Below are 16,923 nucleotides of genomic sequence, written 5' to 3'. Positions count from 1 at the left end.
GCTTTAGAATGAGCATCTTTTCCACTTGTAGTCATGGGAGAAAGAAAGGTTGTTATACAAATACAAGAGTTGGCCGACGAGACATGAGACGAATCCCACCCAGGGCTTGGGAAGCTTTTTCTTCTGTTTCCCCTTTGTCGCTGCCAGGAAAATGTACGTGATGTCTGGAGTTGGAGCAGCCATCTTTCAACTCCAGGGTCAAGGCTGAAGAATCAAAATGATACAGCCCTGATGATGAGCCACTGAACCATTACCAGTAAACACCTACTAATACTTTCTTATTACCTGAGAAAAATACCCTTCTCTGTGTTTGAACTGTTGTCAATTGGGTCCTCTGTCAATTGTAGTGGTAAATATTCACTTTCAGTGGCAAATATTCATTTCATGAGAATTAGTCTAACAGACTTGCATAGATGGTTTTCAGAGCTATTCTCAACCTCATCCTTGAACCCAGAACAAGCAGAGTTGCTCAAACAGTAAAAAAAAAAAAAAGAAGTGGTATGGAAATTATGCATTCACACTACAGAAGTTGAAAGAAAAGGAAAGAAAAAGACAAAAACATTAAATACTAATGCAGAAGTTATTTAAGTTTAGTCGCTAAGTTGTGTCTGACTCTATTGCAACCCTTCAGGCTACTCTGTCCATGGGATTTCCCAGGCAAGAATACTGACTGGGTTGCCATTTCCTTTTCCAGGAGATCTTCCCAACCCAGGGATCTGACTCACGTCTCCTGCTTGGCAGGCAGATTCTTTACCGCTGAGCCACCTGGGAAGCTCAATGTGGAAGAAGTGGTCAGGATCCATCATTAAGTGCAATTAAAAAAAAAAAAAGGCCACAAAACTGTTTATAGTTTTAGTTATCTATTTCTACATAACAAATCACTGTTAAACAACAATCAGTGGCTATGGCTTACAATTCTATAAATGAAGAACGTGAGTAGGGATTAGCTGGGGGCTGCTTCTGCTACACGTCAACAGATGGCGTCAAGACTTGGCTGCATTTAGCGTTGGCTGTGCTGAAACAGAGGGTCCAAGAAGGTTTCACTCACATGCCTGGCTTCTCTCTCTCTTGCTGGGTGGCTGACTTAGACTTCCTCACAGTAGGGCAGTCTCGTGGCATTCAGGCTCTTTACAGGTCTGCTGGCTTTCAAGAGGGAAGACGCTTCATCCTTCCAAATATAAAATCTAGGCATAGGAAACAATGCAACTGCAAGGAAGTAAAGTCAAGCTGACCTCAGACTTCCAGGAGCATTGTTTAACTGGTAAATAATGGGGCAATATTTACAAAGTTTTGAGGAAAAGAAAATGGCACCCCAAATTATAACGACCAAGAAGTCATTTAGCCAAAGTCGAAAAACAAAATTTATCAAACCTGAAAGAACTTAGGAAGACAGCACCCAGAAACTCTACTTGGGATGAGGGGGAAAGTTATTTTAATAAAATTTTATATATTAAAATAAGAATACAAACAAAAATTCAGGAAATGAGAAACAGCTGAAAAAGTACAGGTGGTAAGTACTAAAACAATTAGATACTGACCAAAGACTAAACAGTCATATAACAAGCTTTGATGATGTAAAATTAAGAATATAATTAGCAAAATTAGGGAGTTGTGAGAACACAGACACGTGAAAGATGCAGATTACCTTATTTTTCCTCACATTTACCCAATTGAAACTCCCGAATTTAAATCAGTCACCAAAAAATATTGATAGATAGGCAATGATTTTAACTTCTTAATGCTTTTATAATATTTTCATAATCTATTTTCTTAAGTTCAGTTCATTTCAGTTGTTCAGTCGTGTCCAACTCTTTGCAACCCCACAAACCACAGCATGCCAGGCCTCCCTGTCTATCAACAACTCCCAGAGTCCACCCAAACCCATGTCCACTGAGTCAGTGATGCCATCCAACCATCTCATCCTCTGTCATCCCCTTCTCCTGCCCTCAATCTTTCCGAGCATCAGGGTCTTTTCCAATGAGTCAGCTCTTCGCATCAGGTGACCAAAGTATTGGAGTTTCAGCTTCAGCATCAGTCCTTCCAATGAATATTCAGGACTGATTTCTTTTAGGAAGGACTGGTCCCTTGCAGTCCAAGGGACTCTCAAGAGTCTCCTCCAACACCACAGTTCAAAAGCATCAATTCTTCGGTGCCCAGCTTTCTTTATAGTCCAACTCTCACATACACACATGACTACTGGAAAAACCATAGACTTGACTAGACAAACCTTTGTTGGCAAAGGTATCTGCTTTTCAATATGCTATTTAGGTTGGTCATAACCTTCCTTCCAAGGAGCAAGCGTCTTTTAATTTCATGGCTGCAATCACCATCTACAGTGATTTTGGAGCCCAGAAAAATAAAGTCTGACACTGTTTCCACTGTTTCCCCATCTATTTGCCATGAAGTGATGGGACCGGGATGCCATGATCTTAGTTTTCTGAATATTGAGCTTTAAGCCAACTTTTTCACTCTCCTCTTTCAGTTTCATCAAGAGGCTCTTTAGTTCTTCACTTTCTGCCATAAGGGTGGTGTCATCTGCATATCTGAGGTTACTGATATCTCTCCCGGCAATCTTGATTCCAGCTTGTGCTTCCTCCAGCCCAGCGTTTCTCATCACGTACTCTGCATATAAGTTAAATAAGCAGGGTGACAATATACAGCCTTGATGTACTCCTTTTCCTATTTGGAACCAGTCTGTTCCATGTCCAGTTCTAACTGTTGCTTCCTGACCTGCATACAGGTTTCTCAAGAGGCAGGTCAGGTGGTCTGGTATTCCCATCTCTTTCAGAATTTTCCACAGTTCATTGTGATCCACACAGTCAAAAGCTTTGGCATAGTCAATAAAGCAGAAATAGATGTTTTTCTGGAACTCTCTTGCTTTTTTGATGATCCAGCAGATGTTGGCAATTTGATCTCTGGTTCCTCTGCCTTTTCTAAAACCAGCTTGAACATCTGGAAGTTCACGGTTCACGTATTGCTGAAGCCTGGCGTGGAGAATTTTGAGCATTACTTTACTAGCGTGTGAGATGAGTGCAATTGTTCGGTAGTTTGAGCATTCTTTGGCGTTGCTTGTTTAGATGACACATTTAACTGAAGTTCACCAATTCCTTTGCCACTTTTACTTCCATTTTTTTCTTCCATTAAATCCAAGTAATATCGAATTGAAACATTTTTGTGTAAAAGCATGAATATGTAGTATGATTCCATTTTTGTAAAAACACTTCTGTTAATGTTTCTGCCTATTCTTCTATCCCTAAAGATATACATGGAATGGTGGTGGTGGTGCTCAGTCATGTCTGACTGTTTTGACCCCATGGACTGTAGTCCACCAGGCTCCTCTATCCATGGGGATTTCCCAGGCAGGAATACTGGATCAGGTTGCCATTTCCTTCTCCAGGGGATCTTCCTGACCCTCGGATCGAACCCTGGTCTCCTGCACTGTTCAGGCGGATTCTTTACCACTGAGCCACCAGGGAAGCCTATATATGCAGATATATACAACAAAGTTCACTCAAGAGTGGATATTCACAGATGGCAGGGTTTTTTTTTTAAGCTTTGTTTTTTATACTTTATTCTTTCTTTTTCACTTCATTTTCTTAAAGTATTTATGAGTAACAAATTTTCACAAAACAAAGAAAGGTATTTGATAAAGGAAGATCTGAGAAAATACACTGAGTTGTGATCAAATAATTATTCTGCTCAGGCAGAGTATGGGTATTTTTTTGCCTCTGTACTTTTCTATAGTTTACAAAGTTGCTCGCCTTTCAGATCTCGGTTTAGTCCTCATCATGTCCTCCTGGTTATTCATTGTCCTGTTTGCCCAGATGGGACCCGCTGACACACCTTCTCTGATGGGACCCACTGACACACCTTCTCCTGGGTCTGTGTTCCACCCCACATTTATCAACTCTTAATGTGACTTCTAAAATTGTCTTCCTTCCCTGCTAGACAGTCACCACTTTGAGAGCAGAGGTCATGTCTATCACTTTTTACTGCTAAAGTATCATATAGCAACACTACTCAATAAAAATGTATTTTAAAAGTGTACATGCTGAAGTTGTATCAAACAGCAAATATTACCACCACACACAGCAATTGCTTTTTATTTTCTAAATCGAATCCTCTGGCTTTGCCACACTTATCAGGCTATAAGGTACATGGATATTTGAAGAAGGAAATCTTTTAAGAGTTTATTTTTCGATGCCAGTTTTGGATTCATAGCAAAATTGAGATGAAGGCACAGAGATTTCCCATCCTCCCTGCCCTCAACATGCATAGCCTTTTCCTTGATCAATATGCTGCACCAGAGTGATACATTTGTTACAGCTGATGAACCCATATTGACACATGATCATCCAAAGTCCATAGTTTCCACTAGAGTTCACTCTAGACGTTGTAACAGATTCTATGAGTTTGGACACAGGTATCAAGTGACATGAAATTAAAAGACACTTACTCCTTGGAAGGAAAGTTATGACCAACCTAGATAGCATATTGCAAAGCAGAGACATTACTTTGCCAACAAAGGTCCGTCTAGTCAGGGTATGGTTTTTCCAGTGGTCAAGTATGGATGTGAGAGTTGGACTGTGAAGAAAGCTGAGCACTGAAAAATTGATGCTTTTGAACTGTGGTGTTGGAGAAGACTCTTGAGAGTCCCTTGGACTGCAAGGAGATCCAACCAGTCCCTCCTAAAGGAGATCAGTCCTGGGTGTTCATTGGAAGGACTGATGCTGAAGCTGAAACTCCAATACTTTGGCCACCTCATGCGAATAGTTGACTCACTGGAAAAGACCCTGATGCTGGGAGGGATTGGGGGCAGAAGGAAAAGGGGACGACAGAGGAAGAGATGGCTGGATGGCATCACCGACTCGATGGACATGAGTTTGAGTAAACTCCAGGAGTTTGTGATGGACAGGGAGGCCTGGAGTGCTGCGATTCATGAGGTCGCAAAGATTCGGACACGACTGAGCGACTGAACTGACTGACTGACAGATCAAGTGAAATGTCACTTGATACTTCATTAGAGTATCATATAGAGTATTTTTACAGCCTTGCCTGTGTGCTCAGTCATATACAACTCTTTGCAACCCCATAGACTGTGTAGCCTGCCAAGCTCCTCTATCCATGGGATTTTCCAGGCAAGAATACTGGAGTGGGTTGTCATTTCCTCCTCCAGGGGATATTCATGACCCAGGAATCAAACCCGAGTCTCCTGCATTGGCAGGCGGATTCTTTACCATCTGAGCCACCTAGGAAGCCCAAGAAATACACAATTTGAACCCAGGGATAAATCCTTTCTGCTCTGCCTATTCATCCCTCAACCCCCAAACCCCGGAAATATCTGGTCTTTCACTGTCTCCATAGCATTGCTTTTTCCAAAAAGTCACATAGCTGGAATCACACAGTATGTAGCCTTTTTCACATTGGCTTCTTTCACTTAATACTAGACAATGAAGTTTCCTCCATGTCTTTTCATGGCTTGATAGCGTATTTATTTTTAGCACTGGAAGATCCCCTGGAGGAGGGTAGGGCAACCCATTCCAGTATTCTTGCCTGGAGAATCCCCATGGACAGAGGAGCCTGGCGGGCTGCAGTCCATGGGGTCACACAGAGTCAGATATGACTGAAGCGACTTTGGCACACACACACACACACAGGGTAAGAGTGTGTTTAATCTTGCGAGAAACTGCCAAGCTGTTTTCCAAAGTGGCGGCACCATTTTGCATCCCCACCAGCAATGAGTGAGAATTCCTACTGCTTCACCTTCTCGGCAGTATTTGGCATTGTCAATTCTGAATACTAATCTAATAAGTGTGTAGTGTACGGGTGTGTAGTAGTATCTTATTGTTCTTTTAATTTGCCTTCCCCTGATGACATGTGATGTGGAGTATCTTTTTGAATGCTTATTTGGCATCTGTATAGAATCTTTGTGTGAGGTGTCTGTTCAGGTCTTATGCCTATTTTTTAATCAAGTTTGTTTGTTTGTTTTCTTATTGATGAGTCTTCAGATTTCTTTGTATATTTTAGCTAACAGTCCTTTATCAGATGTGCCTTTTGCAAATATTTTCTCCTAGTCTGTGGCTTCTCTTGATTTTATCTTTCTCAGAGCCAAAGTTTTCACCTTAATGACCAGTATCTAAAAATTATCGCCAAACCCAAGGTCACTTACATTTTCTCGACCATTTTATCTTCCAGGAGTTTTATAGTTTTGCAGTTTGAACCCAGGATTTAAAAACAAAACAAAACAAAAAAACCCCAAAAAAAACCAGTCCCTGATTTCTTATTTCCCTGACTGGAGAAGACAGTCAGTCATGGATTAGCCCTGTAAATCCTTCCACAAAGAAAGCCTTATGAGTGGAACAAATGATACAAGTGGCAGTGGTATTCCTGTAAAGTTTTTCTTTTTGTGATTTGATAAATACGTCACTTTTTCTTTTGAGTTTCTTAATTAATTAGCCTAGACCGTCACCCTATGGCTCTTCCTATTAATGTCTGTCCACACTTTAAAAGAATGTCCACACTCTCCTCATTTCATCCCCTCATTTATCTTGCCTTCAGTCCACACAATCTGGTTTCCAGTCCTACTCTGTTGATACAGCTCTTTGCAAAATCAAGAATGAAAAATTGCAAAGCCTGGTCCCTGAGCTTGTATGTCCTCTCTGCAGTGATGGGAATGGTTCTTCACGCCCTCTTTCTGGAAATCTTGCTTCCTGGGGCTTCCCCAAGACCCCCACTCTCCTTTTTTCCTCTCCTCATTCCTGATAATTAAGAACAATCAACAGGGAGCTGAAGACTTCCTCTTCACTCCAGCCCTGAGAATGGAATCTCGCACGTGAGTCAATTACCAAAAGGGCTTGTTTCTCTGAGGTGTACAGCCTGGGGTTCCGACACACTAGTGGCTGGAGCTCTTTAGTAGAAGGAATAAATAAATCATAGCTAGGAGCATCACGGAGTACATCACACCAGGCTCTTCTCAGCCACTAAGTTCCCTTTCTTCCTTCCCTTCTCTCTGCCTACTTAGATACCTGATGGGCATCAAGGCCAGGCTGGAAGGAGGAGAGAACAGATGGGTTCTACTCCAGCCTCTTGGAAGAGGGTCTTCAGTTATTCCTTTTATTTAACTGTTCATTTCCTGCTTTGGGAAATTCCTGGAGATGAAGAATAATCTGCCTAGAGGGAGCCATACCCTTGGCTTACCTGTTCCCACGCCCTCGGGACAAGGCTAGGCAGGGAGCCGGCCGGGGAGGGGGTGCTGAAATGGGGCCATCTCGCTGATGCGGCTGGTGATGCCACTGGCCACAGGGGCAGCTGGGACTCGAACCCAGTCTTTCGCTTTGTGTTCGTTTTCCTTCAAAGTTCAGTGCCCTGCCCTTATGTCAGCCTCAGGGAAGAATTCATCCCTTCATTCCGTAAATACTTAATAAGATCCTAAGAGTGACTGCAGCCATGAAATTCAAAGACGCTTGCTCCTTGGAAGAAAAACTATGACAAACCTAGACAAAATATTAAAAAGCAGAGACATCACTTTGCTGACAAAGATTCATATCGTCAAAACTATGGTTTTTCCACTAGTCATGTATGGATGTGAGAGTTGGACCATAAAGAAGACTGAGCACCAAAGAATTGATATTTTCAAATTGTGGTGCTGGAGAAGAATTTTGAGAGTTCCTTAGCTGCAAGGAGATCAAAAGAGTCAATCCTAAAGGAAATCAACCCTGAATATTCATTGGAAGGACTGATGCTGAAGCTAAAGCTCCAATACTTTGGCTACCTGATGTGACGAGCTGACTCATTAGAAAAGACCCTGATGCTGGGAAAGACTGAGGGCGGGAGGAGAAGAGGGCATCAGAGGATGAGATGGTTGGATGGCATCACCAACTCAATGGATGTGAATTTGAGCAAACTCCGGGAGATAGTGGAGAACAGAGGAGCCCGGCGTGCTTTACAGTCCATGAGGTTGTAAAGAGTCGGACACAACTTAGGAACTGAATAGCAACCAAACAAAAACAACAAGCTCCAATATGTGACAGGCATTGGAAGTAACTCTGAAATCCAGGAGGGAACAGTCTGGAACTACAGTAGGAGGTTGGAGTTTGGAAAAGGAGCTCTACCAGCAGCAAGAAAAACTGACCATCTACCAAGCGGGTCTACGTGACCCCTTCCCATGAGATTGGGTACCACAGGTGTCACCGTATGAAATCTTATCAGCCGTCTAGTGAGATGAGTGTAATTGTGCTTTCTTCTTCTTAAAACTTCTTCTTTTATTTTGGCATAGAGTTGATTCACAGTGTAGTAATAGCTTCAAGTATACAGAAAAGTGATATCAGTGATGGTTTCGTTGCTCAGCCATGTCCAACTGTTTGCGACCCCATGGACTGTAGCCTGCCAGGCTCCTCTGTCCATGGGATTTCCCAGGCAATAATACTGGAGTGGGTTGCCATTTCCTACACCAGGGGCTTGTCCCCAATCCAGGGAGGGAATCTGCGTCTCCTGCTTGGCAGGAGGATTCTTTACCACTGAGCTGTCTGGGAAGCCCAGTTACACATACTCATGCATCTATTCTTTTTCAAATGCTTTTTCCATTTAGGTTGTTACATACTATTGAGCAGAGTTCCCTCTGCCCTGCAGTAGGTTTGACCTCCTTTTTGACAGATGAGGGAACCAAGTCTCAGAGCAGGGAAGTGGCTTGACAGTACAGAGCTCGGGTTCTCCCCCAAACTGTCGAACCCCAGGGCCTTCCTTCAACCACAGGTCTCTGCTCACTCCAAGTCACACTGAAGACAGTGATTCCCGCAAGGAGACCGGGCAGGGGGTCAGAGCACCGAGGTGCCAGGCGGCTGGCTTCTCGCCTGGCCCGTGGACTCCCCGCCCCTCCCCATCGTGCGGCGGGAGCATCCTGCCTGCCCCACCCCCACGTGTCAGCAGCCGTGACCTCCAGCAGCCCAGGGGGATGCCTTTCTCCGGAAGCCCCCGCATCCTGCTTTCTGCTGAACCCGCAGCGCGTCCGGCCGCCCATCCCAGCCGGAGCACGCAGACAACCTGGCCTGCCAGGCTGGGCTGAATCACCGGCCCCTCAGCTAGAAATAGCCCTCCAAGAAGTGTGCGGCGGCTACGTGTCCACCCGGAGGGGAGGAGGCCGGGCGGGGGAGGGGGGGGTGGTGGGCAGCCAAGGAGTCCCCGGACCCGAGATAACACGGGCCCGGATGTGCGGCATCCCAAACGCGGCGGCCTGGCCTGGGTCACGGGCTCCGAGTAGGTGAGTGGGCACCAGGATGTCTGCTCTCCTACGTGGGCTGCGTGACAAGCCCCAGGCATCCTGCGAGGGCGGGCTGGGTTCCGATGGGCAGCCTGGGAGCGCCAGTCAGATCAGGCAGGCTGTGCACACACACACACACACACACACACATACACACACACAAGGCAACTCTGCAGTTCACAGTTCCCATTGTTCTTCCCTGGACACAATCCCAGCTTGACAAGCATCCTTGTCTTCCTTCTGGTTCTGGTCAAGAGAGCAGAGTGGGAGGGGCTTAGGAGGAGACAGCAGCCCTGCAAAGTTCAGCCAGTGGGATAACCAAGGCTTCTAGAACTTGCTCCTTCTTCCCCACCTGTACGTGTGTGCTCAGTCATGTCTGACTCTTTGTGATCCCATAGACTGTAGCCCACCAGACTCCTCTGTCCATGGGTACTCTCCAAACAAGAATACTGGAGTGGGTTACCATGCCCTTCTCCAGGGGATCTTCCCAACCCAAGGATGGAACTCTGGTCTCTTATATCTCCTGCACTGGTAGGCAGGTTCTTTACCACTGGTGCCATCTGGGAATCCCTTTTCCCCACCGAGAGGAGAGAAAACATTCCAAGTTCCTCCTGCAGACCCTGATTCCAGGGTACCATATCCCTCCAGCTCTCCTTGCCATGGCTCTCTGCCCACTATGTTCCAACCCCAACCACTCAGTTCCAGTTCCTGAAGATGGGAACACACACCAGATATGGGGCAAGGGGGTGTCTTTGGCAGAGCTCTGAATTCAGAGCAAGAAGGCCAGGGTCTGTCTCCCAGCTGTGCCTCAGAGGAAACATAAAACCTTGCATAAGTCCCAGATTGATCCTCAGTTTCTTCTGACATCAAATGGGATTCCTACTCTCCCACAGAGTGGTTGGGAAGATCAGATAAGCATGTAAAAGGGGCTTCCCTGGCGGTCCAGTGGATAAGACTCTGAGCTTCCAATGCAGGGGCTGCAGGTTCGACCCTTGATCGGGGAACTAGGAACCCACATGCTGCAGAGCAGCCAAGAAAAGAGATAGAACAGACGATGTTCAGAGATGTTCACAGAACAGAGGATGTTCTGTGAGACTATTCCATTTGGAAAGTCTTTTGTAAATGTCAGGGGTGGACCTTTTGTTATTACCTGAGACCTAGGGCATGCTGGCCACTCCCGGCTTCAGTGTGGATCACCTTGGAGACACTGCTGAAAATCTCCTGCTGGGACACTGCCCTCGCCTCCTCCCTGGGCTTACACGGGGGTGCGAGTAGGTGTAAGAAAGCACTTTATCCCTAGGGCTGTTTATATACCTGGAGCAAGTGTGATGACCTTGGAATAGGGCTTCCCAATCTTCCTCACATGGGGGCCCAGATAGAAGGTGGCATCTGTCTGCAAGCTGGCCACCCATCCCCCCAGGTTCCGGCCATGCCCTGCACATCTGCTATCCCTGGGGATTCACAGGACATAGAGCTCAGCAAAGCACCACTTCAAATTATAAACTTCTTTTAAAAAAAAAAAATGAGATTGGTTGGTGGGGGCAGGGTAACAAATTGACAAACTTTATATTAAGAATCCTCAGGCGGCAGAGAATGAGATGGTTGGATGGCATCACCGCCTCAATGGACTTGAATCTGAGCAAACTCCGGGAGACAGTGATGGACAGGGAAGCCTGGCGTGCTGCAGTCCATGGGGTCGCACAGAGTCGGACACGACTTGGTGACTGAACAACAACAGCAACAAATACTGAGAATCCTTATTCGAAAGCTGGCTGCCCCAATCAATCCCATGCTCCCTTCCCCGCTTCGTTTCCATGTTTGTTCTGTATGTCTGTGTCTCTCTTGTGCAAATAAGATCGTTTATACCGCTTTCCTTTTACTGACTTCTCTCTGTATGACACCCTCTGGAGTCATCCCTGTCTGACTGGGACTGACACATACACACTATTGATCCTGTGTATAAACCAGATAACTAATGAGAACCTGCTCTACCACCCAGGGGACAGTCAGTGCTCCGAGCGACCCAGCTGGGAAGGAAACCCATAAGGGAGGAGATAAATGCGTATGCTCAGGTGATTCACTTTGCTGCATGGCAGAAACTAACTGGACTCCAATAAAAATTAATTTAAAAAATAAATGAATGAAATCTTCTGCTTTGATACAAAAACATATAAAGTCTTATCTCAAAATAAACTCTCATCTCCAAAACAAGCTGTGTTCCCCCATTCCCTCTCCCACACCCCCAGGCCCACCCCTCCCCGCTTCCCCAGCAAGCCTGACCCCCGTCTCTGGCTTTGCTCTGAAGGGACCCAGCGCAGCCCCGCTCTTGTCACCCAGAGTGAACCCGCTGAGATCCCTCCCGCAGCCGGGGACACGCGGTGCTGTCTTATCTCTCCCCGGCCGTCGTGGAGGAGGCCAGGAGAGGGCTTCCAGTAAGAAGCGTGTCAGCGGAAAAGAGGAAGGGGAGGAGGTAGCGGAGGAAGGGGACGTGAGCTGCAGCCTCGGGTCAGTCTACATTCTGCTGTCAAGCTCTTCTGTGACCCGCCCTTGACCGGGGTCCCCAGCGAAGGCGTCCGCAGGACTTGAACTCCCCTTTGTCCTGCAGCGTAAGCTTCGTTCGGACCACCACAGGACAGGCAGCGGCAACACGGGTTCTGAGACGTTCGAGAAGCCGTTTGCATTTCACTGGGGAATGTATTATGCGGGGTCTATCTATATATTTAGATTTCCTCTTGAGTACATCTGTTGGGCTGAGACTGATATTATAGGGACCTATAATATTAAATGTTAAAAATACACAATACTTTGTGTGATATTCAATATTAAATTAACAGCATCTGTAGCATTTGTAATTAAAAAGCTAGATGATAAAGGACAGAGAGGAAACAGAGATTTAAAAAACAATTTAAAAAAATGAATAAAACCAAGAGCTGGTTCTTTGAAAGGATAAACAAGACTGGCAAATCTCTGACCAGGCTCACCCAGAAGAGAGAGAATCCAAATAAGCAAAATAAGAAATGGAAAAGGAGACATAACAACTGATACCTCAGAAATACCAAATAACACAAGGGAACACTATGAACAGTTACATACCAACAAATTTGACAACCTAGAAAGAATGCGCAAGTTTCTAGAAACATACAGCCCACCAAAATTGAATTAAGAAAAAAACAGATCATTTAAACAGACTGATCACCAAAAGTTAAAAAAGAAAAATCTCCAGTTTTAAAAAGTAGCACGATAAATAAAATAACATCTGTAATTTAAAACCAAATGATGGGAGAGGAAATAAAAGAAAATAGAGAGTAAAGGCATCTTTCTTGCTTGAGTTGATCCCTAATCCAGTGTGAACACTATAAGCAAGGCAAGAGGGGAAAAACGAGGCCAGCAGCAGAGAACAATAAACCCTCTGTCTCCATCCACAGGTGGGCACTTCCCAGCTGACCAGGTCAAGTGTAGCAGGTGATAAAGCGAGTTACCGTGAAGGGGAATGGAAGCCATGACAAGGTCTGACCCCCAGAGACACTGCCTGACTGATACCTGGTTGGGACTTGAGAGATTATTTCATTCACACATCCACCTCCCCAGTAGACGGGAGGGAAGACAGGTCAGAGAGGAGGATGTGGTTCTGCAGTTTGCAGGCACAGATTTAGAAAAAAAACAAGTCTGCACAGTGACAGGGAAGCTGCTCCATGTGACAGGGCACGTGAGAGACTGAACGTGTCTTATCTCAAGGCACGAAAGGTAACCAGTAAACGCAGGCAGATGGACGCTGTTTCAGCAGATCTCATTTCTCTGACCCTGGAGTGAATTGTTCCAGGTGGTGATCCCATTTCGACCCCGATTCAGGCAAATGGCCATGGCTGAGCTTTGTTCTCATTCTTTGGAATATACGTTCTTTTTTTTAGGGCAGTTATAACAGTGGGCTTCCCAGGTAGCTCAGTAGTAAAGAATCTGCCTGCCAATGCAGGAGACATCAGAGATGCGGATTCAATCCCTGGGTCGGAAACAGCCCCTGGAGGAAGAAACGGCAACCCACTCCAGTATTCTTGCCTGGAGAAGCCCATGGACGGAGGAGCTTGGTGGGCTACAGTCCATGCGGTCTCAAAGAGTCGGACACAACTGCTCGACTGAGCACCCACACATAAGTTAACAACAAAATTGAGCAGAGAGCTCCCATATACCTCCCCCTACACACAATCTCCTCTACTACCAGCATCTGGCATTAAGTATTGCATTTGTCACAAAATCATGAAGCAATACTGACATGTGATGACTAACGAAGGTCCTGAGTTTACATGAGGGTCCACTCCTTGGGTTGTGAATTCCGTGTGGTTGCGTGTCCACCATTACAGTCTCTGCGAGAACAGTTTCACGGCCATAAAGCTCCCCTGCACTCCAGGGCTTGGCTGTGGGTGTCTTCTCACTGTCTTAGACGGTGCCCAAGTGCCAGGAGCCACAGACAACAGGGTGCGGGCATGACCGTACACTTGCAGGGCTGGCCCCGCCCTAAAGCCTTTGCTCTCCAGGGATGCTGTTTCCTAGGATGTCCTCTGTCTCCTGCTTCTCCTCGCCCCCAGCCACGCCTCCTTCCACACTCTCAGGACAGCTTCCTCTCAGTCACCAAGTCGCAGAGCCCCCCCCCCACACACACCCTGCAAGCCTCTTCAGAATGCCTATCCAGCATGACTTATACCTTCTTAAAAAACGTTAAACGCCTATGCTGAGCAAGCACTCAGATATCGTTTTCATCAAACACACTCAAACAATTGCTATTCTTATTTTTTAAAAAAGCTTTCAAGCGCTGTAGTGGTAGCGGTTTAGTCAATAAGTCGTAGCCCACTCTTTTGCGACCCCACGGACTGTATGTAGCCTGCCAGGCTTCTCTGTCCGTGGGATTGCCTAGGCAAGAATACTGGAGTGAGTAGCCATTTCCTTCTCCAGGGGATCTTCCCGACCCAGGGATTGAATCTGGCAGGCAGATTCTTTACCAGCCACCAGGGAAGCCCTTCAAGCTCTGTAAGTTGATACTAGGTGGCAAAGTTGAATGGTATGCATTTGAAAGTCAAAGCTTATTTTCCCAAAAGCCAAGTAGATAACACTCAGATGCCTATCCTTCCCATCCACAACCATTGCTGACCCACCAGTGTCGGTAATTACAGAGTTATGAGGTCACTGGAAGCTTGGGGATTCACTGGCAGAAGCAGCAGTTGTGGCAACAATTCTCACCCCAACGTTTTAGGTGGATTTGAACTTCTTTCCAGGCCTTGATGGTACATCCGCTCTGCCTGGGTTCAAGGGTCCCTCTCCCTGTTGGAGAAGGGTGGGCCCAGAGAACAAGTCCTCCCTAGGGCCTTTATTTTGGGAAGTTCCTTAAGAACTTCATCACCTCTCAGTCAAGTATTAATACCTCCCATGGGGTCACTCGCTTCCTCTTACATTCCTTCCTTCCCAAAAGAGATGTTTCAATTTTTCCTTTCCAAAGCAGACATTTCAGCTTATTTTTCTGGTCATGGTAACCTTCCTAAAATAAAGGCCCTTGGGAGAACTTGGGAGGACCCCTTGGGAGGTATTGATTCTTGATTGAGAAGTGATGAGCTTCTTTTTTTAAGTGTATTTTATTGAACTACAGTTGATTTACAAGGTTGTGTTAGTGTCTGGTGTACAACAAAGTGATTAAGTTATACCTACATATACATATATTTGTTTATAAATATACCTGCATTTGTTAATCCCAAACTCCCCATCCATCCCTCCCCCAACCTGCCTCCACCTTGACAACCACAGGTCTGTTCTCTGTGTCTGTGAGTCTGTTTCTGTTTCGTAAACAAGTCCGTTTGTGTCATATGTGAGATTCCACATAGAAGTGATATCATGTGATATTTGTCTTTGTCTGATTTACTTCACTTAGTATGATAATCTCTAGGTCCATCCATGTTACAAATGGCATTATTTCATTCTTTTTATGACTGAGTAGTATTCCATTGTACATATATCTAGCACATCTTCTTTATCCATTCATCTGTTGATGGGCATTTAAGTTGCTTCCATGTCTTGGCTAAAGTAAACAGTGTTGCTGTGAACATAGGGCTCATGTGTCTTTTCAAAGTATAGTTTTCTCCAGATATAGACCCAGGAGTGGTATTGCTAGATCATATGGCAATTTTATTTTTAGTTTTTTGAGGAACTTCCATACTGCTCTCCATAATGGCTGCACCAATTTACATCCCCACTAACAGTGTAGGGGGGTTCCTTTTTCTCCAGAATTTATTATTTGTAGATTTTTGCATGATGGCTCTTCTGACCAGTGTGAGGTGGTACTTCATCATAGTTTTGAGATGTGAAGTTCTTGACGTGACCTGACAGCCTGTCTTACAGGACTCTCAGAGCATCAGATGTGATGCTGGGTGTGGACGCAGATTGTTGGTTGGGAAGAGCCAGACAGAAGCTAGCTGTGTCCTGCCCAGCATGTCCTCAGCTCCTTGAAGAGCAGGACTGTCCTTTTTCATTCTTAGGCTTCGCTAAAGACTTCCTACGAAGCATTGGCTGTAAGATAGACTTCCTATAAACACTTATGTGCAGATTGAGTGGATGCATTAGGGGAAGAGAAAATCTGATTGGATATTAGGAAACGGGCTTTAACTGTCAGCAGGACAACACACAGGGTGACGTTTTCAGGAAGGCCATCCCTCCTGGAGGCTTAGACATTTATCCCCCTGACTCCAGGGATTGGATGAGCAAGATGATGGGGAAACCACTGCTGAAATGATATACCATGAAGAGGTATAGGTAGGGAGCACAGACCTTCCTCTTCAGACAGGGGCTTCACAGTCCCACAAAGCAAAGAAAACCCTGACCCACCCTGAAACCCCTCCCCACAAGGGAAGGGGCCAGGGAGGTTTGCCTTGCAACCAGTCTGGGACTGGAGCCAATGCCCACATCCTCCTCCCAAGACACCTGCCCTGTGTCCCACGGTGCCTTGGCGTGGGCTGGGACACCCCTCCCCGTCCATCCTGTGAGTCTCCCTCAAGCCTCTCTTGCCCTCAAATCCTCCTCGACCACTGCACCCACCCAGAGGTCTGTCCCTCCTCCGGATGCCCTGGTAAGCCCCACCCATCCTGGCCATCCAGTCCCTCTCAGGAGGCAACTTGTAGGGAACAAATGTCTTCTCCACTCAATCCCATTGCATCGTCGGCCAGCTTCACAGTGCTAGCCACCATCACATGCTCCTGAATGACTTGCACTTTAATCCTCAAAGCTGTTTCTTCGGTTCGCTGAGGCATGGGGTTCTTTGTATGAACCATTCTGTGACTGTTCCTAAAGAAGGCTGTCTGACACACAGCATGGGTGATGGTGGTTTAGCTGCTCAGTCGGCTAAACTCTTTGTGACTCTTTGTGACCTCATGGACTGTAGCCCACCAGGCTCCTCTGTCCATGGATTTCCCAGGCAAGAATACTAGAGTGGGTTGCCCTTTCCTCCTCCAGGGGGTCTTCCTGACCCAGGGATGGAATCCAGGTCTCCTGCATTGGCAGGAGGATCCTTTACCAGCTGAGCCACCAGGGAAGCCCCATATATAGCACTGAACTGTCCTAAATCTTCTCTCTAACCCCGGGCGCCAGCACCCTGTGTCTTAGAGACACATCTTGGGTCCAGATGAGGAGCACTG

The sequence above is a fragment of the Cervus canadensis genome, chromosome 21, assembly GCF_019320065.1.
Source record: "Cervus canadensis isolate Bull #8, Minnesota chromosome 21, ASM1932006v1, whole genome shotgun sequence".
Taxonomy (NCBI): domain Eukaryota; kingdom Metazoa; phylum Chordata; class Mammalia; order Artiodactyla; family Cervidae; genus Cervus; species Cervus canadensis.
This window is presented reverse-complemented; position numbering follows the sequence as displayed.